The sequence below is a fragment of the Cervus elaphus genome, chromosome 11, assembly GCF_910594005.1.
Source record: "Cervus elaphus chromosome 11, mCerEla1.1, whole genome shotgun sequence".
Classification (NCBI taxonomy): domain Eukaryota; kingdom Metazoa; phylum Chordata; class Mammalia; order Artiodactyla; family Cervidae; genus Cervus; species Cervus elaphus.
This window is the reverse complement of record NC_057825.1, coordinates 96,178,975-96,203,054: the sequence shown is the minus strand read 5'-3', so window position 1 is coordinate 96,203,054 and position 24,080 is coordinate 96,178,975. Positions and strand designations below refer to the sequence as shown.

General features: G+C 45.5%; 2 long non-coding RNA genes across 2 annotated transcripts; one reads left to right on the top strand and one right to left on the bottom strand.

Moving 5' to 3' along the window:
* Window positions 1-603: 603 nt before the first annotated feature.
* Window positions 604-20,679, top strand: LOC122703947. Its single transcript, XR_006343681.1, has 5 exons — window positions 604-923; window positions 7,750-7,898; window positions 10,168-10,860; window positions 16,934-17,069; window positions 19,820-20,679. It is a non-coding gene; the product is annotated as an uncharacterized LOC122703947 (long non-coding RNA).
* Window positions 20,680-20,932: 253 nt separating this feature from the next.
* On the bottom strand, window positions 20,933-23,238 carry LOC122703946. The gene is made up of 3 exons (XR_006343680.1): window positions 23,121-23,238; window positions 22,254-22,372; window positions 20,933-21,457 (listed from the first exon to the last, which is right to left on the bottom strand). It is a non-coding gene; the product is annotated as an uncharacterized LOC122703946 (long non-coding RNA).
* Between the last annotated feature and the right edge of the window lie 842 nt (window positions 23,239-24,080).

Genomic DNA, 24,080 nt, shown 5'->3' with positions numbered 1-24,080 from the left:
GCTTACCCTTGGAGGCCACCGAGATCTTCTACTGTGTAAGTCAGCTCTCTACAAGTTACACAAAGGCAGAATCTCACTTCCCCCAGGGGATGCCAGCCAGAGGGACTTTTCATTTTTATGTATATCTGTTAGGATTAAAATCACCAAGAGATAAAATATCTAGGTCGGCAGAAGTCTTTGCGAACAGAATATGGTTAGAATATTTTTTTCCAGATGGGAATCTGGGGTTTGACCCCATAAACATGGAAACATTCTGGTCTCTATCCATTCTCTATGTTCAGTCAGTCCCATGAATTACCTATTCCATCCTGAATTATATACTTTCTGATATTGTCAAGTATGGTTCTGTGATCATATATCACATCTTCCTAATGAGATTAAATATTCTTTCAGTGTGTGTGCATGTTAAGTTGCTTCAGTGTTCATCTGCCAGGCTCCTCTGTCCACGGGGTTCTCCAGGCAAAGATATCTTAGTGGGTTGCCATGCCCTCCTCCAGGGGTTCTTCCTGACCCAGGGATTGAATCCATGTCTCTTATATCTCCTGCATTGGCAGGCTGGTTTTTTTTTTTTTACCCCTAGCACCACCTGGGAAGCCCATTCTTCTTGAGTAAAGTTTGGAAATGTATACTGCCTGTTCTGAACCTTTACTGTATCCATCCCATTTTGGGATGTGGTAGTTATTTTTGAAAAGCCACTGTTAAACTGCATTCACCATCCAATCAGAGCAATGCTGTTCTTACTTCATCAAGATGCTTAAGAGACGTGTATGCCATTTCGTGACTGAAGGGACAATGGATTGAATAAACGAATGATGCCGATAAGGATCCACGGAATTCATGCTGAGCATCAGAAAAAGTGCATCCCCCACCCCACCCCGTGTACCCACAGCTCAGCTCTCCACAAGCCAGGAGCAAGGAAACAGGTGGGCGACTCTTCTGTTCCCATTGGCAGAGGTTTGTCAAATGTGTTGCAGAAGGATACTTTGCACATAGTAGATGCTGCTTTAATCCAGGTCATTGGAGAAATAGATGGAATTAAATGTGCAAGAATATATTGGGGGATGGGGAATGCCTGTGTGAGAGAACATAGAAAAGAAGCTGAGAAAGGCTGGAGACTGATTCCAGTTTGACTCTGAGTGATGTAGAGTGGGAGGAAAAGTTGGGTGAGGGTCTCCTGGGTTGCCGTGCTGTGAGGCTGCTCCCAAGAAGCCAGAGGAGTCCTGTGGCTCCCAGGCACAGACCTGCCTTCATACTGTGTGCAGCTCAGGCCCCGGTGGAGAGCAGCCCATGGGACGCACGGTCCCGATGCAAACACACAGGACAGATTTCAGTGGAGCAGCTGGGGTCCTTGATCATCACACCCCCATAGTCGGCAATCTGTAGGGCATGGCCATCACAGATGCTCGTATTTTTGCTTCATTGAATTGATGATTTTACCTGAAAGAGTCACGTCCCTCTTCTTTTCTTACCATGTGCATCCTTTCCGTGACAGAAGATGCTACAGTTCTCGGAGTGTAAGTGGCCTCAGCCATTTACACGCTGGGCAAATCCCCATGAGGACGTTTACAGGATCCATGCTTTCTTCTTTTATTTTTTATTGAAATACAATTGAAGTACAATGTTTCAGGTGTACAACAAAGTGATTCAGTCCTACATATATATGCACACACATATATATGTGTACATTCTTTTTCAGGGTCTTTTGCATTATTGTTGTTTAGTTGCTAAGTTGTGTCAAACCCTTTGCCCCCAAGGACTGCAGCCCAACAGGCTCCTCTGTCCGTGGAATTTTCCAGGCAAGAATACTGGAGTGGATTGCCATTTCCTTCTCCAGGGATCTTCCCGACTCAGGGATTGAAACTGGGTCTTCTGCGCCTCCTGCATTGGCAAGCAGAATCTTTACCACTGAGCCGCCTGGGAAGCCCCATTATCAGTTATTACGATCTATGGAATCTAGTTCCCTTTAGTTCCCTGGGCTATCCAGTATGTCCTTGCTTTTTATCTACTTTGTGTGTAGTAATGTGTAGTAATGTGCATCTGCTCACACACTTTTTTCAATTGCAGACAGTTCAGATCACCTGATAAACATCTTATTTCTCTGAAATAGCTCAAGATGTGGTCTCCAAAAAATAAAGGGTGCAACAGGAGTGTACGTATGTGACAGACAGACAGACAACACGTTTGTGACAGACAGACAGACTATAGACACTTGTCCTATTCAGAATTTGCTCCAACTAAGCTATGACTCAGAATGTTTCAGTGCTTACCCTCTTCTGACTAAAATGAAAAAGCAGAGATAATGCAGCCAGATCCACTTAATATCAAGTCATTAATTAAAAAATCTGTTTTATAGATCTTTTTCTTTTCAGATTCCAAGCAATTTGGCAAAATTGCAAACCAACTAGCCAAGTACTCACTGACATAAAAACACCCTCAAGGTTAGCATTACAAAGAAAAACATTGCTTTCTGGTACTACTAAAAATTACCTGCCATCAACCAAAGCAAAAAATCAATAATTATAATAGATCGGAACTTGCTATTTTTTTTTCCATCCTCTATGGGTGTGTTGGTTACACACAACAGAACCACTTGAGCGGACCATAATAATGTCAATTCTGTAGAATTAAAAGGCTAAGACCTTGCTCCTGCTTTGATGATGTCATTTTCTTCCAGTTTTATTTTTAGAAAACCCTGTTTACCTTACTCTGGAAAAAGAAGTCTAATCACATTAAAATCATGGTTTCTAGTAGTTCTTAGCAGATTAAACCAGACTTTCAGAGGGTCTAGAAATAAAAGTTTTATGATATTTGCAAAGACGAAAATTTGACTGGAAAGTTAGACTCATATTGTGTTCATGTCTCATTGTCCTACATAGCCAGGGCAAGAAAAAGACATTTTGTTCATGGAAAAGCCATTTGGCTATTTTCCTTGGACCCTCAAGTCTAATTTCATGAAAACCAAAGGCAACAGGCCCTGGAGAAGGTAATGGCAACCCACTCCAGTGTTCTTGCCTGGAGAATCCCGTGAACAGGGGAGCTTGGTGGGCTGCAGTCCGTGAGGTCGCAAAGAGTCGGACACGACTGAGCAACTAACACACGCAAAGGCAACCGGAGGGCTTCCCAGGTGACTCAGTGGTAAAGAGTCCACCTGCCAATGCATGAGGCGTGGGACCCTCGGGCTCGATCCTTGGGTCTGGAAGATCCCTTGGAGGATGGCACGGCTACCCTGCAGTATTCTTGCCTAGAGAACCCGCAAGATCAGAGGAGCCTGGTGGGCTACAGTATTGGAGTTGCAAAGGGTCAGACAAGACAGTGACTAAGCAAGAAAGGGCAACAGGAAGCCAAAGGTAAATTTATACAGATGGCTTGGATCAGTTTTAAAAATGACCTTTTGTTCAGACGTCTCATTGAAAATGGGAATACCTCCTCTCAAGTTGTATGATGTACTTTGTTCTTGAACATTCTTTTCTTTTTAAAAAATTTTTATTTATCTATTTGGCTGCCCTAGGTCTTAGGTGCAGCATACAAACTCTTGGTTGCAGAATGTGGGATCTTGTTCCCAGACCAGGGATAGAACTCGGGACCCCTGCATTGGTAGCAAGGAGTCCCAACCACTGGACCACCAGGGAAGTTCTATTCTTGAATACTCTTTCATTCAGCTATTCCTTCCAACATTTGTTGGCTAGACTGTGCCTATCATTCTATTTGGGTCTAACAGAAGGATATAAGGTATATGGAATGCATCTATACTATCAGAAAGTTTTTCAATTTAGTTGGAGAAAGAAGACATGTACATAAATTCCTACAACACATGAATGACCACAGGCAATTAGTGAAGGAAATTTAAAGCTGAGAGTAGGAATTTTGACCCAATTCTTTGGTGGTATTTAAAGTACAGATTTGGAAAGATGCGTCTGAGGTGAAAGAAGACAAAGAACATAGCAGACAATGAGAAAACTATGGAGAAAGAAGAGAAACATAAAGCACAGTCAGTTTTGTTGACGGTGAGGCCCATCTAGGGGAGCAGTGAGTCACTGAACTGGAAAGGCAGGCAGGGCCTGACTGTGGAGTGTTTTAAATTCCAGCTAAAGAGTTTAGCAATTAGTTGGAAGGCAACAGAGAACTCTTAATGGCTCTTAATTTTTTTTTTATTTTTATCTTTTATAGATATTTGAATCTATGAACCTTGTTGTTTTTAAGTTTTTATTTACTTATTTTTGGCTGTTCTGGGTCTTCGCTGCTGCACGCAGCCTTTCTCGAGTTACAGGGAGTGGAGCTACTCTTCCTGGCAGCGTGGGGGCTTCTCGTTGCAGTGGCTTCCCTTGTTGCAGACGGTGGGCTCTGGGGAGTGCAGGCTTCAGTAGTTGTGACACGTGGGCTTAGTTGCCCTGTGGCGTGTGGGATCTTCCTGGACCAGGGATTGAAGCCACGTCCCCTGCATTGGCAGATGGATTCTTAACCACTGGACCACCAGGGAAGTCCCACTAATGGCTTTTAAAAGAGGAGTGACAGAAAGAAATGTTTGAAAGTAAAAGTGAAGTTGCTCAGTCGTGTCCGACTCTTTGCAACCCCGTGGACTGTAGCTACCAGGCTCCTCCGTCCAGGGGTGATATGCAGATTCCTGGAAGAGGCAAAAACAAGAGGCTGGGGACCAGGAAGTAACCCAAGAATCAGAGTGTGAAGAAGGGGGGTCGATTAAGATTGTGGTGATGGGGATGGAAAAGCAGGGTCAGAAGGAAGAGCCACTAGAGGAGGACAGACAGGACACGGCCCCTCAAAAGGGATGAAGAGGCAAGAGAGGTGAACTCAGAGGTGACCCCAGTCTAAGGCTGGGTGATGGAAAATGGCTGTGCAACCAACAAAGATAAAAACAGTGAAGACAGGGACATGCTGGTATGGACAGAAAGGACGTATGAATGTGCTTCAATATGATTTCATTGCATCCCAGTAAACTCATCTTAAGTTGAAAGAATCGTTAAGTCGAAATTCATTTAATTCACCAACCTACCGGACATCATAGCTTAGCCTAGCCTACCTTAAACATTCTCAGAAGACATATTAGCCTAGATATAGGCATAATCTTCTAACACAAAGCCTATTTTATAATGAAGTGTTGAATAATTCATGCGTTGATAACTGATTAACTACTATACCAAAAATTAAAAGACGCTTACTCCTTGGAAGGAAAGTTATGACCATCCTAGACAGCACATTGAAAAGCAGAAACATTACTTTGTCAACAAAGGTCCATCTAGTCAAGGCTATGGTTTTTCCAGTGGTTATGTATGGACGTGAGAGTTAGACTATAAAGAAAGCTGAGAGCCAAAGAATTGATGCTTTTGAACCGTGGTGTTGGAGAAGACTCTTAAGAGTCCCTTGGACAGCAAGGAGATCCAACCAGTCCATCTTAAAGGAAATCAGTCCTGAATATTCATTGGAAGGACTGATGCTGAAGCTGAAACTCCAATACTTTGGCCACCTGATGCGAAGAGCTGACTCATTTGAAAAGACCCTGATGCTGGGAAAGATTGAGGGCAGGAGGAGAAAGGGATGACAGAGGATGAGATGGCTGGATGGCATCACTGACTCAATGGACATGGGTTTCTGTGGACTCCAGGAGTTGGTGGTGGACAGGGAGGCCTGGCGGGCTACAGTTCATGGGGTCGCAAGAGTCAGACACGACCGAGCAACTGAACTAACTAATACCAAAAATGAAAAATAGAATGGTTGTTTGGTAGCTTCATGGCTGTAAGTGAACCAGTTATGTATCCTCATGATTGCATGTCTGACTTGAAACTGCAGCCCACTGCCCAGCATCATGAGAAGGCACTCTTCTGCCTATCACTGGCCTAGGAAGAAGTCAAAATTCAAAGCATGGTTTCTACTGAGTGCATATAGCTTCTACACCATCATAAAGTCAAAAACTTGTAAGTCAGACCATCTTAAGGCAGGGCCATCTATAGAGGAAAAGTGAAGATGTGAAGCTGAACCTTGATCACATGGAGTTTGAGGGGTGAACAGTAGTCCCTCGGCAGGAAATATGGGACTAAAATCCAGGAGAGAAGTTCCAGGCTTGTGATAGAAACTTAGGAGTGCAAAGAAGGAGGAAGAGGTTGAATCCATAGGTGTATGTCAGCCCATGGAAGTAGGCAATGTGGGGAAGAGAGGACAGGTGTGCTGGAGAGTCGGGGTGGGGAGTGAGAACAGAAAAGAGAATTCAAGGGAGAGCTTCATGAAGTCTGGCCCCCCACAGCCGTGAAGGTGTACCTTCCTCTGATATATGTGGGGATGAGCTTGCGTGCGGTGTGGCTGACCCTCCATCGTCCTATGCTCCCCTGAGTCCCTCTCGGCACGCCTTGGGCTGCTCACACTGCTCCTCCTCACTTGGACCTCCGGCTCCTATTCTCCCTAAAAGAGGAACCTGGGTGGGGTAGGCTCTGTGCTGAGATGTCAGTGTGTTTCCTCCCTGGGCCGCCCCTTATTTATCCATAAACCTCTCAAGTAAGGCTCGGGGGCATGCTGAAAGCTTTCTTAAACCTTTGGGAATAGGAACTCCCCTGGTGATCCAGTGGTAAAGACTTCGCCTTCGAATGTAGGGGGTGCAGGTTTGATCCCAGGTCGAGAAGCTAAGATCCCACATGCCATGGGGCCAAAAAATGAAACAGAGGCAATTTTTTTAACAATTCAATAAAGTCTTTAAAAATGATTCCCATCCAAAAACATCTTAAAAAAAAAAAAAAAAAAAAAGCTTTGGGAATAACTACAGGAAGTGACAGTGTAGGAAAGAAGAAAAGGCAAGTTTGTGTGCTAAATAGACGACTATAGCCCCGAATCCCAGAGAAAAGAAGTCACCCCTTTCCCAGGGCCCACTCACTTCCTAGTCTTGCTTTCATGACTTCAACCCCTTCTGTCTCTCTTCTTAAAGAGAAGCCCATCTTGAGACTTCCGTGGAGGACCAGGGGTTGTCCCAGGTGGCGCTAACGGTAAAGAACATGCCTGCCAATGCAGGAGACCCAAGAGATGCAGGTCAATCCCTGGGTCAGGAAGATCCCCTGGGGGAGGAAATGGTAACCCACTCCAGTATTCTTGCCTGGAAAATCCCACAGACAGAGAAGTTTGGAGGGCTACAGTCCATGGGGTCGCTCAAAACTCAGACAAAACTAAGCAACTGAAGACACACACACACCAGTGGTTGGGACGCCAAGCTTCCAATGCAGGGAGCGGGGATGCAGCCCTTGGTCAGGGAACTGGGGTCCTGCGTGGCACGTGGTGTGATCAAGAAAAAGAAAAGCCCCCTTTTCCTTGCAAATCTCCACTTCTCTATTCTGGACCCAGTGGACTATCTAGCCCTGCTCCGCACTGACATGCAGTCCAGGGCACAGAAAGCTACCGGGACATCCGTCAGAAGGTGAGCTAATCAATCTGGCAGGACAATGCAGGGGCTTCAGGAGACCAGTCCACAAAGGGCTTTCCTCCTCCAAGTTCAGTCTCTGTTCAGACATCTTGAGGCGGAGGTGAGGAGCCCTCTGAATTGTTCTGCAGATGATATGAAAACACGATCTCACACCCTCTTTTCAAGGACAAACAATAACTCCCAGAGACCTTGTAGTCTAAACACACATTAAGGAAGAGAAACATTTTCCTAAAGGTAGTATAACCCGTAAAAATTTCCCCAGTCTATCACTGAAATGGCCTTTGAAGCTGTTAGGCAGAATGATTTTTTCTCCTTTTTTCATTCTCCTGCTCTAGGATGTGCCTGGGGCCCACCTGTGAGACGCTTGACTTTCCAACAACAGAACCATTCATCTGCTCCAAAGGCCTTGCAGAAATTCTTAAATTGTGGTTGTCTCATAAGGAATGTGGGAAAGGCAGCCGGCTGCAGTGGCCGAGACATAATGGTGAGAAAGGTAAAATGATAAGGGAAATAGAATTGCACTTTAGGTCAAGGGAAAAAGAAATTTAAGAAAAGTAGGCCACAGTTTCATGTTCTCCAAAGAAATCAACACAAAAGAAAATGACAAAAGTCATTGCCAACCTAGATGTCATTGGTCACCGTCTACAAAGGAGTTTCCATAGAATGGGGTGAAGGTGGAATGGAAACCAGATATCTTCAGGAAAAAATATCCATGTCGAGAAAGGAAAAGAGGAGCTGACAGTCTGAGATGGTAGGAGATTTGGGGTGAGGTTTTATTTAGGTTGGAGTCCCTGGAGATGGCAACCCACTCCAGTATTCTTGCCTGGAGAATCCTACGGACAGAGGAATCTGGCGGACTACAGTCCATGGGGTCACAATTGGGCGCGACTAAGTGTCTAAGACTTTTACTTTCACTTTTCACTGGGAGACGGCTAGTAGTATATGGACAGGAGAGGTTGAAGACAGACTGTCCCCAGTTGATGAAGCTAAGGTGAGATGGGGTTGGAGGAGAAAGGCTAGAGAAAGCTGCAGCCATACTAATAATAGTCAAGCCGTTTAATTTATCTTAAAGTATTTATTTATTTATTTATTTGGCTGCGCTGGGTCTTAGTTGCAGCACAGAGGGTCTTTATAGTTGCAGTGTGAGAACTCTTAGTTACCACATGTAGGATCTAGTTCTCTGGTAAGGGATGGAACCTGGGCCCCCGGCACTGGGAGCTCGGAGTCTTAGCCATTGGACCACGAGGGAAGTCCCTCCAATCATCTTATTTTGAGAAAGGGAGAAAGGAGGCAATAACATCAGAAGATACAAAAACAAATAAACAACCAAACAATTATTTAAAAACTGACTCTGAGGCAGAGAAAAGGGCGTTGAGATAGATATGCCTCCTCCAGGGGGCAAAAACCTAGTGTTGAGACAGAAGAACAGACATTGTCTTGGAAGCTTGGAAGTTGGGATGAAGGACACAGTGGCTCCTGTGTGCAACCTGAGAGGCAGTAACAAAAATCGTAGAATTTAAAAATCCACTAGAGGAACTTCCCTGGTGGTCCACTGCTTAGTTCCTTACCTGCCAATGTGGCAAGGGTCGACGGGGAGTGTGGGTTCAATTCCTGGTTGAGGCTCACATGCCATGAGGTAAAAAACAAAACAAAACATAAAACAGAAGTGATATTGTAACAAATTCAATAAAGACTTTAAAAATGGTCCACATCAAAAAAATCTTTAATTAAAAAAAAGAAAACCCACTGGAAAAGAATGTATATATGTGTAACTGAGTTAGTTTGCTATACAGCAGAAATTAACACGACATTGTCAATCAACTATACTCCAATAAAATGTAAAAACAAACAAACCTTGCAATGCATACAAACTAGAAAAACAAACAAAACAGAAGAAGTAACTATTGGGAGGGGGTAAAGATCTGTAAGAATTACTCAGCTAGATTCAGCAGATCTGGACAAGTAAGTCTAGCATTTGGTGTCCTTTCCCCTTGAGGGTGTTTGCTCATTCTTGCAGAGGCATCTTGAGCCATGTCTTGGACCTCACGGGGTTATAAGGCAACATGAACTTAATTAGTCAGATACCCTGGGAAGATGAAGACTGAAGGACCAAGGACCGCAGTGAGGGAAGCAGAGGGGGTGTGGTTCATGGATGGGAGAGTCTGCAAGAAGTAAGGGGTGTTACATGCCAGGGAAAGCACCAGTGCACACTCCAATACAATGCAGTATAGTTGGTTTTTGTTTTTGAAGTATTGTTGACTTACAATATTATGCCAATCTCTGCTGTATGGCAAAGTGACTCACTTTTACACATATATACATTCTTTTTTAAAAGATGTTATTCTCCATTATAGTTTGTCCCAGGGACTGAGTATAGTTCCCTGTGCTATGCAGTAAGACCTCGTTGTTCATCCAATCTAAATAATAGTTTGCATCTACCAACCCCAAGCCCCCAGTCCATCCGTCTCCCTCCCACCCTCCCCCTTGGCAACCACAAATCTGTTCTCTGTGTCTGAGACTCTGTTCCTGTTTCGCAGATAGGTTCATTCGTGCCACATCTTAGATTCTGTCTATAAGTGAAATCATATGGTATTAAATGCAGTGTACTGATAATACCATGTGCATAGAACAAGCACCTTTTAACCTAGTGTTCACTCATTCATTCAACAAGTGTTTACTGAGCATCAGGAATGGTTTCAGGTGCTGTACAGAGTACAAAAAAGCTGTAAGATAATTGTTCTCTTTCATTTTAGCCAAGATAAAACATGGGCTTTCCAGCTAGTGGTAAAGAACCCACCTGCCAGTGAAGGAGATGGAAGAGATGCAGGTTTGATCCCTGGGTCGGAAAGATCCCCTAGAGTACAAATGGCAACCCACTCCAGTATTCTTACCTGGAGAATCCCGTGGACAGAGGAGCCTGGCGGGTTACAGTCCATGGGGTCGCAAAGAGTCAGACATAACTGAACGATTGAGCACATGACATATCTCACATTGAGAGGTAGGTACTGTTATCCCCTTCATGGTCTGAGTGATGTAACAGGCCCAGAGAGGTTAAGTAACTTGTTCATAGTCACTCAGCTTGTAGGTGCTGGAGCAGGATTCCAGTCTGGCTCCAGTGGACATGCTGTTAACAACCACAGGCATCTTTCTCTTCAAACCCTTTCTTCTTGCTGTGGCTTTGGATTGCTTCCTGCTGGCTTCTTCTCCATGGAGACAAATCTGTTCATCTCCCCAAACCCAGCTTGAAGGCCACCTTCCTACGGAGCCTTCCATGGCCTCCTCCTCAGGGCCAGGCTTGCCCTTGATGTTTCCTGGCTTTTGCTAACCCTAACAAGTCCCTGGAAGTCCCTGGAGGCAGAAACGTTGACTCATTTGTCTGTCTGTCTTCTCCAGGATCGGTCACACCTGAGATCATTGGGAACAATGAACTGGATCCAAAGAAGAAGGTAAATCCTGAAGAAATGTTGTCAATATTGACATTAAAGTTAGAAAGTTAGAGTCATGACATTAAAGTCATTGAAGTTAGAAAAAAGGGAGGCTTTGTAGTCTAAGTAGCTGGGGGGAGGTTTCTGAACCTTCAAGGATGAGCAAAAACATGCATGGCTGAGGAGGATGGAGGGTGGCCAAGGTGGGAAAGGTGGGTGAACAGGCCTGGAAGCTGCAATGCACATGTGTCTCTAGCCTTCAAATCCTTCCTTCAAATCTAGCCTTCAAATCTCAGTCTTCAAATCCGCCAGATAGGAGGCTACAGGCCATGCAATTGAGGTTCGGGAAGCAAGCATATCCAACTCCCAGTATGAATGCCTACCTACCCCAGTGGGGACTTCCCTGGTTATGACTTCATGCTCCCCATGGGACTTTGCTTAGCGTTATGTGGCAGCCTGGATCCATTTGGGGGAGAATGGATACATATATATGTATGGCTGAGTCCCTCTGATATTCACCTGAAACTATCACAGCATTGTTTACTAATCGGCTATACTCCAATACAAAAAATAAAAAGTTAAAAAAAGAAAAAAAGACTTCGTGCTTCCAGTGTAGGGGGCATGGGCTTCATCCCGGATTGAGGAACTAAGACCCCACATGCTGTAGGGCAGGGCCTTAAAAAAATAAAAATACCTACTCTGGATATTCTCAAAAGGTTCTTCTCCTTAAGTGAATCCAAAAAAAACTGGAATACACATAAGTACAAGAGACCTGGCAACCGGGGGGAAGACAGATTCCAGTTTAATCAGATTTAGATTTTTTTCCATACTTTTTAATTGGATAGTGTGGTATACAATTCTTACATTCTTAAAGAGATGGGAATACCAGACCACCTTTCTTGTTTCCTGAGAAACCTGTATGCAGGTAAGAAGCAACAGTTAGAACTGAACATGGAACAACAGACTAGTTCCAAATCAGGAAAGGAGTACATCAAGGCTATATATTGTCACCCTGCTTATTTAACTTATGTGCAGAGTACAGTATGAGAAATTCCAGGCTGGGTGAAGCATAAGCAGAAATCAAGATTGCCGGCAGAAATATCAATAACCTCAGATATGCAGATGACACCACCCTTATGGCAGAAAATGAAGAAGAACTAAAGAGCCTCTTGACGAAAGTGACAGAGGATAGTGAAAAAGTTGGCTTAAACTCAACATTCAAAAAACAAAGATCATGGCATCTGGTCCCATCACTTCATGGCAAATAGATGGGGAAACAATGGAAACAGTGACTGACTTTCATCTCTTGGGCTCTAAAATCACTGCAGATGGTGACTGCAGCCATGAAATTAAAAGACACTTCCTCCTTGGAAGAAAAGCTATGACCAACCTGGACAGCATATTAAAAAGCAGAGACATTACTTTGCTGGCAAAGGTCTGTCTAGTCAAAGCTATGATTTTTCCAGTGGTCATGTATGGATGTGAGAGTTAGACTATAAAGAAAGCTGAGTGCCAAAGGATTGATGCTTTTGAACTGTGGTGCCGGAGAAGACTCCTGAGAGTCCTTTGGATGGCAAAGAGATCAAACCAGTCAATCGTAAAGTTAATCCGTCCTGGATATTCATTGGAAGGACTGATGCTGAAGCTGAAGCTCCAATACTTTGGTCATCTGATGCGAAGAGCTGACTCACTGGAAAAGACCCTGATGCTGGGAAAGATCCTAATGCTGGGAAAGATTGAAGGCAAGAGGAGAAGGGGACGTCAGAGAACGAGATGGTTAGATAACACCGCTGACTCAATGGACTTGAGTTTAAGCAAACAGAGGAGATAGTAAAGGACAGGGAAGCCTGGCATGGTGCAGTCCATGGGCTTGCAAAGACTTACATGACTTAGCAACTAAACAGCAACAAGCAAAAGCTTTATTGGTTGCTTAAGACTGCGAAGTTACTAAGTCGTGGAGTTAGGGCCCAGCCTAGGACCTGTGTCCAACTCTGTCCCCCGTGAGAACAAACACATTACAACATAGTCCCATTCCACAGAACATATAAATTTTTGCTGTATAATTTTTATAATTCCAATTTGGAGTTTTCTTATACCTTATAAATATTTTCTCATGATTCAAAAGGTTCTATTTTTAGGTAACCACACAGAGTTTAAGTTGAGTAACAGCTGACTCATTGAGATCACATTACATTTTGCAGACTCCTAATTAAATATTTATTTCAATTTCAACTTTCTTTTTCATATTTAGGAGCCAATACATTTTTTCCAGCTTTGGAATATTGCCACGGGTCCAGGAAGGCTCACAGGGTACTCAATCGAGCATGCCTTATGGCAGAAGGAGCCCTGCTCTGGCTTCGGCAGTACTGAGCCTCCAGCACAGGGGTGGGATGTGAGCAGAGGCTTGGAGGGTGAAAAGCAGAAAGCAGAAAAAGGTGGCCGTCACAGCCTCGGCTGGCAGGCGCAGAAAGAACAGGCTCCAGTGACAAGCTGGCCTTCTAACAGCCACGTCTCTCTCTGTGGATCTTCCCTGGGACACTCCGGTGCCTCTGTTCAGGATCAGGCTGTGCCCTTATGTTAACCAGTCTATTAATCCACAGAGTGAAGCCACCATCCAGAAAAATTTCAAAGATGATCAGCGGGAGAGTTTATTCTATTACATATGTTAGTAGACCTCTCCCTACAACAAACCTCATGGGATTCAGCGACCCTGGTCCAGACTGACCTCCTTACCCCTAAACTCCCAACCCCAGAGAGCACTAGGATTGGAGACAAACTCAGAGCAGAAGGGAGCCCCTTCTTCTGTTGCCATGGAAACACGCAGACCACCCCCCCCCCCCACCACCACAGACCACGGGAATTCAAAAGCTGTTTCCATTGCACCTCCCTGGGCCCCATCCTTGCTTTATAGGCAGCGCATTCCCAATAATTCTGAGTAAGCTGAGATTTTGTGAGATCCATTTTAAAAGCACAGGCCAGGGAAACCTAACTATTTAAAGGGACACTGCTTCAAATTTGTTTAGGAGAGGAAAACAGAGAAATCTTTAATTGTGTAAACTGTCAGTGACTAGATTCACTCTTTGGATGTCCATATTTTTATGTTCTGCAGTTTTATGAAATCAGAACACATGACCACAGCACTTGCTAAAAAACCTACTGCATCAGGCTTTGGGATTTAGAAAGAAGACCAGGTTGTTGTTTATGCCACATTTCTTCAGTAATTGACACAAATTTGGAAAGAGAGAGAAACCTGGGGATCTGGGTGAAGCGCTGTACTCTGTTCTCTCAGTTGCCATGGAGAATAACAGCTTTAAAGGCACCTTTGGATACAGTCAACCCTGAGTGAAACCTCTTTTGTTGAGTCAGAGAGAACATGAAGCAGATTGGTGGGGAGAGAGGTGTCTTTGGGCTCCAAACAACAAATGAGTCCAGGAAGACACTCCTCAACTTTGTGCTTGTGCAGAAGAGGAACTCATGGGGAAGACAAAGCAAGCTCCTGGGGTGGCATACTGGTCAGAACTCAGGGCCTCCCTCTCAGCCTTGGGATCCAGGCTCTGATCCCTGGCTACAGGCTTCCTTGCGAAAAGCTGGTTCTCTCCATGTTCACCAGCCTGCATTTACCAAAACTTTTGCTTCTTCCACCCGTGGTCCTGGGAGTCCTGAGAACGCAGTTCACCCTGTCTTATTGCTTGCCAATATTAATAACTCTCTTAGCCCATCTTATACCCTCTCCCTCTCCTTCAAATTTCCCCTCTGATCCCTCATTCCCAGGGGCCTCCTTTATTCTGTTTACCATAAAGAAGGAGGGGATTGCTAATCTAATGACAACTATAATCATAATCATATATGTCAAAGGACTTCCCTGGTGGTCCAGTGGTTAAGACTCAGTGATTCCACTGCAGGGGAGTGGGTTCGATCCCTGGTCAGGAAACTCAGATCCTGCATGCCATTCAATGTGGCCAAAAGTTTTAAAATAAAAATAAAATATTATCATTAAATAATAATATACATCAATTAAGCACCTATGAAGCACCTAATGTGCGATTTTATCCATGGATTTTAAAATTTTTTCCTCACTTTATCTTCCAACGGTCTTAAGATAGATCCTAGTTTGACCCCATTTTACAGAGGAGGAAATAGTCTTAGGAAGTATGATTGCCTTGGCTACACAGTTGGCGGCGGCAGAGTTGGGATTCAGCCCACACTGTCCAACTCTGAAGTCTCTGCTCATGTAATCTCTCCATCAAATCATTCACTCACTGATGCACCAGATACTTACTGAGACCTCATTGGGGTCTCAGATGGTCAGGGTTTATAAGCGGTGATCAAGGCAGAAGAGGTTTCCACCCTCATTAGGATTCTTTGACTCCAGTAAGGGGAATTGGACAAGAAATGAGCAAATAAATTAGGAAATTTTGGAGTGATAGGAGCCACAGAGGAAATACATCAAGGAATGGGGGACAGAGCTGTCCCATTGAACTTACATGAGCTCCCCTGGGGGGCTTTGTCTTTAGTCACTAAGTTGTGTCCAATTCTTTGTGACCCCATGGACTGTAGCTCACCAGGCTCTTCCGTCCATGGGATTTCCCAGGCAAGAATACTGCGGTGGACTGCCATTCCCTTCTTCAGGGGACCTTCCCCACCCGGGGATCAAACCTGCATCTCCTACATTGGCATGCAGGTTCTTTACCACTGAATCACCTGGGAAACCAGCTGAGAAGCCCCTTGGGAGGCTTGCTAAATTGACAACTGCTAGGCCAGCCTTTCAGAGTTCCTGGTCAAGGTTGGCAGTGAAGCTTGGTGCTTTGCTTGTCTAACAAGCTCTTAGCTGAGGCTGATAGCGCTGGTCTGAAACCACACTTGAGAATCACTGGAATTGTGTATACTGGAGTTGGGGTGAGGGAAACCTCTCTAGGGATGCATGCTTCTGACCTGAGACGTGATGGATGAAAATGAGTCAGCCATCCTGAGACGTGAGGAAGAAGGATTCCAAGCGGAGGGTCCAGGATATGCAGAGTCCTCATGAGCTCCGACATTGAAGGGACAAAACCAAGATGTGCAGGGAGTTTAATGAGTGAAAGGAGAGAGACAGACAAGGGCCAGCTTAGACCCGACCAGCTGCGCCCTTTCTTTTCCTTCTGCTCCACTGGGCTGTGTTGTTTTAACAGAAAAACCAGACCCTTTCTAACTGACAAAATAGTGGTAGTTAGGTAATTCAAAATATAAAGCTCCCATATAAGATGCAATGTACACTGGCACTGTATATCTTTTCAATGTCGTTGTTCAGTTGCTAAGCTGTGTCTGACTCGTTGCGACCCCATCGACTGTAGCATGACAGGCTTCCTTGTCCTTCACTATCTCCTAGAGTGTGCTCAAACTCATGTCCTTTAAGTCGGTGATGCCATTCAACCATCTCATCCTCTGTCGTCCCCTTCTCCTCCTGCCCTCAATCTTTCCCAGCATCAGGGTCTTTTCCAATGAGTCGGCTCTTCGCATCAGGGGACCAAAGTATTGGAACTTAAGCTTCAGCATCAGTCCTTCCAATGAATATTCAGGGTTGATTTCCTTTATATTTAAAAAATCTGGCCATTTGTCAAATCTGCCAGTTGTTGCAATAACCCGCACCTTTTCTTTCCTCATTCTTTTTTTCTTTTGGCCGTGCCATACCACAAGTGGGTACTTAGTTCCCTGACCAGGGATTGAACATACGTCCCCAGCATTGGAAGCAGAGTTTTAACCACTGGACCACCAGGGAAGTCCCTCATCGTTCTTCCACTTCAGTGCTTTCCTAATGCAAATGTGCTTAGAACTGAACTCACCTACCAGGAAAGGGGCATTTGTGAAGGAAAAGTGATCTGGGTGAAACTTATTCTTGCCAGAAACCCTTGTCCCCACTCTTCCCCCCACCTACCCTGAGGTGCAGGAATGCCAAACTGGGAAAGCATGGGGTCCAGGCTTCCGCTGGGGTCTCTGCCAAGGTGAGCCTGACTGTTGGGATCATTGTCTGCTCTCCATCTCTCAGTAAACACACCTAGAGCGACTTCTGCAGCCAGGGTTTCATTAACTTCCTTTGCTTTGATCTGTTCTGATTAAGCCATGATGTTCTGCATGATTGATAAAGCCAGCCTGTTCGTCTCCTTCCTAAAAGAAATCGGGGCAATCCATCAAACATCGGGGATTTCCCAACTATGGTGCAGTGGATGGTGGGAGCATCTGGAAACTAACCATTGGTGAGTGTAATGGGCTGAATCTTGTCCTCCCCAATTCGTATGTTGAAGTCCTAGCCCCTGGGGCCTCAGACTGTGACTGCATTCAGGGACTTTCAGGTTAAAGTGGGTAAGTGCAACTAAAGATCCTGCAGGTTACACCAAAGATGGACGATCCCATGTGCCACAACTAAGACCCAGCACAATCAAATAAATAAATACATATGTTTTATAAAGTATATGTTTATGGGAAAAAAAATATACTCTTTAAAATGGACATGAGTTTGAGCAAACTCCAGGAGAGAGTGAAGGACAGGGAAGCCTGGTATGCTGCGGTCCATGGGGTCACAAAGCGACCAAACAACATTTATGCAAATCATTTAAAAAACCCGAAAGTTAATAGGGCTTCCCTGGTGGCTCAGATGCTAAAGAATCTGCCTGCAATATGGGAGACCTAGGTTCAATAACTGGGTTGGGAAGATCCCCTGGAGCAGGGAATAGCAACCCACTCCAGTATTCTTGCCTGGAAAACACCGTAGACAGAGGAGCCTGGCGGGCTACGGTCTATGGGGTGGCAAAGAGTCGGCCCGACTGAGCGATAACACACACACAAAGTTAATTTAAAAATTTTGTGGAGCAAGTCAGTGCTGATTTTATAGCATATATTCCTGCTGCATTTACTTTAAATCTTTACTGAATTTGTTACAATGTTGCTTCTGTTTTATGTTTTGGATTTTTGGCTGTGTGGCTTTCGGGATCTTAGCTCCCCCCAGGGATCAAACTCGAACCCCATGCGCTGGAAGGCAAAGTCCCAACTACTGGACCACCTGGACTGGGCCACCTGGGAAATCCCTCTTGCTGCAGTTTTTTCTAGTTTTATCTAATATACATCAAGGGTGTTTTCCCAAGTGAAAGTCACTCAGTCATGTCTGACTCTTTGTGACCCCATGGACTAGTCCGTGGAATTCTCCAGGCCAGAATACTGGAGTGGGTAGACTTTCCCTTCTCCAGGGGATCTTCCCAACCCGGAGATCAAACCCAGGTCTCCTGCATGGCAGGAGGATTCTTTACCAGCTGAGCCACAGGGGAAGCCCAAGAATACTGGAGTGGGTAGTCTATCCCTTCTCCAGTGGGTCTTCCCAACCCAGCAATCAAACCAGGGTCTCCCGCATCGCAGGCAGATTCTTTACCAACTGAGCTGTCAGGGACCAAGTCACTAAATATTCTTCTAAATTATGATTTTTCTAAATGGTTGCGTCTATCATCAGCCCTTAATAGATGTACCATAATATATGTTTCCAACTCTTCATAACTATAAATGTTACCTATTTGTTACTATTAACAATAAACTTGTGCACACACTTTTAAATAAATAGATGAAGTCAGCGGAGTGGACCCTCATCTGATTTGAGTGGGGTCCTTGTAAGGAGAGGAGATTAGAACACATACACCAATAGAGCAGCTTCCTAGGTGGCTCAATGGTAAAGCACTTGCCTGCCAAGGCAGGAGACACAGGTGTGATCCCTGGGTTGGGAAAACCCCCTGGAGGAGGGCATGGCAACCCACTCCAGTACTCTTGCCTGGAGAATCCCATGGACAGAGGAGCCTGGCGGGCTGCCGCCCATGAGCTTGCAGAGTCGGGCACAATTGAGCAACTGAGCATTCCCACACGCACTCACAGAGGTGAGGCCGCGTGAAAATGCCGCAAGCGGAGGTCTAGCCACAAGCCCAGGAGGGGGGCCTCAGGAGAAACCCACCCTCCTGCCATCTTGGTCTTGCCCTTCTGACCTCCAGAACAACGAGAAAAGGCATTTCTGCTGTTTGAACCCTGTGGTCTGTGGTCCTCTGTCATGGCAGTCGGAGCAAAGTAATATAGGGAGTACTTGTGTCTTAGATTTTTATAGAAGCTTTGTCATCGTTTTCATGCCATGCTGCAATGTTTTTTTGTCTTTTACAAAATAAAAATTAAGAAAACCATGCGGCTCCTCTGAGCGTATCTTGAAGATTTCAGTTCAGCAGGAAGTCTGTCGGCCAGAATCAGAGTGTGGAACTCCTCTCTCTGAGACAATGGTGGGTGGGTTGGGGGGGGAGGTGTCTCTTCTTTCTGCTACAGACCAACCTCAAGCTCCAGTGATACCCAAACTTGTCATTCCCACAGAAGAAAACACTGAAGCAGCAAGGAAGGTGCAGCTGAGGGCCCACAGCAGATGGCATTGGGGTTTGCAGATTTTTTTCTATGATCTTATTTGTTTATTTTTGGCTGTGCTGGGTATTCCTTGCTGTGAGGGTTTTTCTCTAATTGCAGTGACTTGGGGCCACTCTCTAGTTACAGAGATCTGGCTTCTTATTATGGTGGCCTCTCCCGTGGAGCACAGGCTCTAGAGCGCTCTGGCTTCGGTAGTTGCCGCTCACGGGCTTCCTAGTTGCAGCTCCCAGGCTCTAGAGCGCAGGCTCAGTAGTTGTGGCTCAGGGGCTTAGTTGCCCCATGGTATGTGGGATCTTCCCAGGTCAGGAATCAAGCTCTTGTCTACTGCACTGGCATGAGGATTCTTTACCACTGAGCCACCAGGGAAGCCCCGGGGATATTTTTTAAGTTATCATTTGCTGACGCCTCACTGGGTACCAGGTACTGGCTACGTGCTTGCATGTCTCGCACTCATTTCATCCTCACAGCCAATCTTTTATAAGCTTTATTCAGATATAGTTGATACACAAAATTGCACACATGTAACACATACATCTTAATGAGTTTGCTTTTTTCTTTTTTTTTTAAGCTGGACGTCATGAGGGATAATAGTTCCCTCCACCAGGGATTGAACCTGCGCGCCTGTAGCGAAAGCATGGAGTCTTAACCACTGGACCCCTAGGCAAGTCCCCTAAAAGCCAATTGTGCAGTAAGTTTTAGTGGCCCCTATTTTATGAATGAGGAAACTGGGATACAGAGAGGTTGAGTAACTTGCCAGAAATGACACAGCTAGTAGAGGAGCTCAGATCCAGTTTCATTTCATTTAAGCCCAAACTCTTACCCACTTTGGTCTTGGGGCTCAGGCAGCCCTGCTTCTTTCCAGAGCCTCATACACCTCCCTCCACTCACCTACCCCCTCCCACCTGCTCGGGATCAAGGTTGACAGGGTCCAGATGGAGGCAGGCAGGTCTAATGAGATGTGAAGGGTATTGCTCACAGGGAGCCAAGAGTGACTGGGAGAGCATCCCAGACTCCCGCATCCCTGCTTGAGATGTCAGGAGCACACAGTATAGCCGTACATTAAAGACGAGCTCGGCCCCAGAGCCCGCGTCGTCAGGGAACTTGTCCAGCTCCCGTCCCTCCCGCCTCTGTGGTTGGTGTGTCTGGTGAACCAGGCCCCTCAAGCAGCCCCATCATCCTTCTGGGTTTTCAGAACAAGTGACTTAGTTTTTCAATGCTTTCACTGTTTTTCTCCCTTTAAAAACAAAACAACAAAACTTGATTTCAAATGAAGGAATGAAATTGTGCCATTTGTTGATATCTGGGTGGCCCTAGAGACTCTCATACAGAGTGAAGTAAGTCAGAAAGAGAAATCAAATATTGTATTGTTGTTGTTCAATTGCTAAGTCATGTCCGACTTTTTGCGACCCCATGGACTGCAGCATGCCAGGCTCCCCTGTCTTCCACTATCCTCTGGAGTTTGCTCAAACTCATGTCCATTGAGTCAGTGATGCCATCCAACCATCTCATCCTCTGTCGTCCCCTTCTCCTCCTGCCCTCAATATTTCCCAGTATCAGGGTTTTTTCGAGTGAGTCAGTTCTTCCCATCAGGTGGCCAAAGTATCGGAGCTTCCTTCCAATGAATATTCAGGACTGATTTCCTTTAGGATTGACTGGTTTGATATCCCTGCAGTCCAAGGGACTCTCAAGAGTCTTCTCCAACACCACAGTTGGACAGCATCAATCCTTTGGCGCTTGTGGAATCTAGAAAAAGGGTGCAGATGATTCTATCCGCAAGTGAGGCCCTCCGGGAGGCCCAGCTGTTGACTTTCCCCACCCTTCCTTCCCACAGCTCCTCCCCTCTGGGCCTGATGCTGATAACCAAGTTTCCAGGTTGGTCCTGGCTCTGGGTCTCGCTGAGGCCTGGGGGCATCTGAGCTCGTGATCTTCCTTCCTTCTTTGTCAGGAAGTTCTGATGAACAACTCAGTGGCCACCTCATCAAGTCCTCACTTCTGAAAGGCAGCCCATGATTGACAGGAGAGCCTGGCAGAGGCCAAGGCCACAGGCTTTTTATGGTAAATGTGACAGCTCTGTCAGGGACACGTTCTGAGGGGTTAACATCTCACTACGAAGGGACTTGCCTGTCCATCCAGTGGTTAAGACTTAATCTTCCAATGCAGGGGGTGCCAGTTTGATCCCTGGTTGGGGAGGCGGGGTCCCACATGCCTTGAAGCCAGAAAAAGAGATAAAAATATTGCAGCACATTCATTAAAGACTTGAAAAATGGTCCACATTAAAAAAAAAAAAATCACACCAAAGAAAGAGGCGGGCAGGTCTTAAATCAGGCCCAACTGCGCATGGACAGAGGAGCCAGTCCATGGGGTCACAGAAGAGTCAGACGTGACTTAACGACTAAGCAACAACAACTAGCTCAGAGACTTGAATGCAACACGAAGCAAAGTGAGTTTGGGTTCTAAAAGGAGCGGTTTGAAATTTTCCTCCTTCAGGGAAGGCTGAAACGGCGGGTTCTGAAGAGAAAACATCCCAGTTCTGTGCTGGGGGAAATTATGCAGGGACATTATGAGAATGTGTCAGTTAAACGTTATTACATCGATGGCTGTTTAGTTGCTCAGCTGTGTCCGGCTCTTTGTAACTCCATGCACTGTAGCCCCTGCCAGGCTCCTCTGTCCACGGGCTTCCCCAGACAAGAATACTGGAGTGGGCTGCCGTTCCCTTCTCCAGGGGATTGTATTGACCTGAACCCTGACTCCTGCGTTGGCAAGTGGGCTCTTTACCACCGACCCACCAGGGAGCCCCAGTCACACTGATACGAGATTTTAAAATGCAATTCAAGTTTCTTGCTGGTAACAATGGCAGTGACTCATCCTATATGTCTTGATTAAGAGTTCTATTTCAGGAGAACTTCATTTTAAAACCGCAGATTTGAGAATCTGACTTCCATTCAGTCACCTAAACAGTACACGCTGCCCAGAAAGAATGAAATTGCATTGCAGAGACCTACGTGATGCGGTTAGAGCTGATGAGGGGAGTATGTGGGTTTTAACGGCGCCTTCTGATTTCTTGTTTCCTCAAAGTTGCTCCCAATAAGCTGTTCCTCAGGGGACACGAAAAGGTTCTTTTCTGTTTTGAAAAAAAAAAAAAAACCTAACACATATTATAAAGAATTATTATGGAGAACTTCACGGGTGGTCCAGTGGTTAAGCCTCTGTGCTTCTACTGCAGGGGGCATGGCCGGGAAGCTAAGATCCCACATGCCACCAGGCCAAAAAAAGAATTATTGTGGTGCCAGCAGTCAAGCAAACAGAATTGATTTTCATGATTTCCTAAAGTCAGTTCAGTCAGGTAAGAAGAATAAAACTGTTACCTGAAGAATAAATCTGTCAGGTAACATTCACAAGATACCTAAGGTGTGATCTCTAACTGAGTCCAACATTTTAAAGATTAAAAAAAAAACAACACGATAATTCATAGGTTCTTTCTCCAGGGATTCCTCTGCCTTAGAAGAAATAGTTGTGTATCTTCATAGGTTAAATAGATCTGAGCTTAGAGAAGGAACTTATGGTTACCAGCTGGGAAGAATAGGGGGAAGGGATATTTAGGAAGCATGGGGTTGACATGTACACACTGCTATATTTAAAGTGGATGACCAACAAGGACCCACTGTACTGCACAGGACACTCTGCTCAATGTTAGGTGGCAGCCTGGGTGGGAGGGGAGTTTGGGCAAGAATGGATACATGTGTATGTATGGCGGAGTACCTTCGCTGTCCGCCTGAAACCAATACAACATTGTTAATCAGCTATGCCCCGATGTAAAATAAAGGTTTAATAAATAAATAGAGCAGAGAAACAGAGGCATCAGAACACACCTGGACAAAGCCAATGAGAAAAAGGCTCATACTGTTGGTGTCCAGCTGAGTGAATCCTCGCAAACCGAATGCACCTGTTGAATCAGCATCAGATGAAAGAAGCAGAACTAGAAGTCCTCATTCTCCCTCCCCAGAGGAGCCAGCATCCTACTTTGAACACCACTGAAGAATTTCGCCTGCATTTGTGCTTTTTGTCAGTAGGACGCTGCGGCATGTCCTCTTTTGTGCCTGCCCTCTTGCACACACGTCACGTCCGTGAGGCTCACCCATGTGTTGGTAACTGAGAGGTGGTTGACTCTCTGTGCCGGCGGGTGTTGCATTGTGTGAACGCACCACCGTCTATTTCTCCCTTCTACAGCTGATGGACGTTTGGGTTGCTTCCAACGCGGGGCTGTTACAGAGAGCCAGCTGCGTGGCTTCTCACACTGGTTGCAGTGTGCTGGCCAGTGCCCGGTCCCCCTCCTCAAGTGAGAGCTTCGTGAAGCCGTTTGGAATGGCACTGGCCCCCGAGCCCCCAAATGGCATTGTCAGACGCTGACAGATGTGGATCTTAGGAGAGAAAGGCCGCAGCACTCCACCTGTGAAAACTGCCTCTTGTTTTCATGAAAAAAGTTTCTTAAAAAAAAAAAAAAGACCAGCAACTGAGAACAGAAGTCAGCATTGTTCGCATTATCCCAGGGTCTTGAGCAGCTGGCCGTGGGGAATTTGGATGGGAGATAATAAGGTAACTTATCTTATTGAAACAGGATACAGCCTAACAGTTCTTGAACAAGGACCAGGGTTTACCCAGGGAAGTGGGGGATCATATAAGCTGGAAGAGGAAATGCTGCCAAGAAAGCCTAACTGAACCATCTCATCTCAGTGGGTGAAGGGTCTGAAATGAGGGCCAAAAGCCAAGATCCTTCATGCTGAAAGTTGTGAGCGAAAGTCTTCCCTGATGGAGCAGGTTCACATCACCAC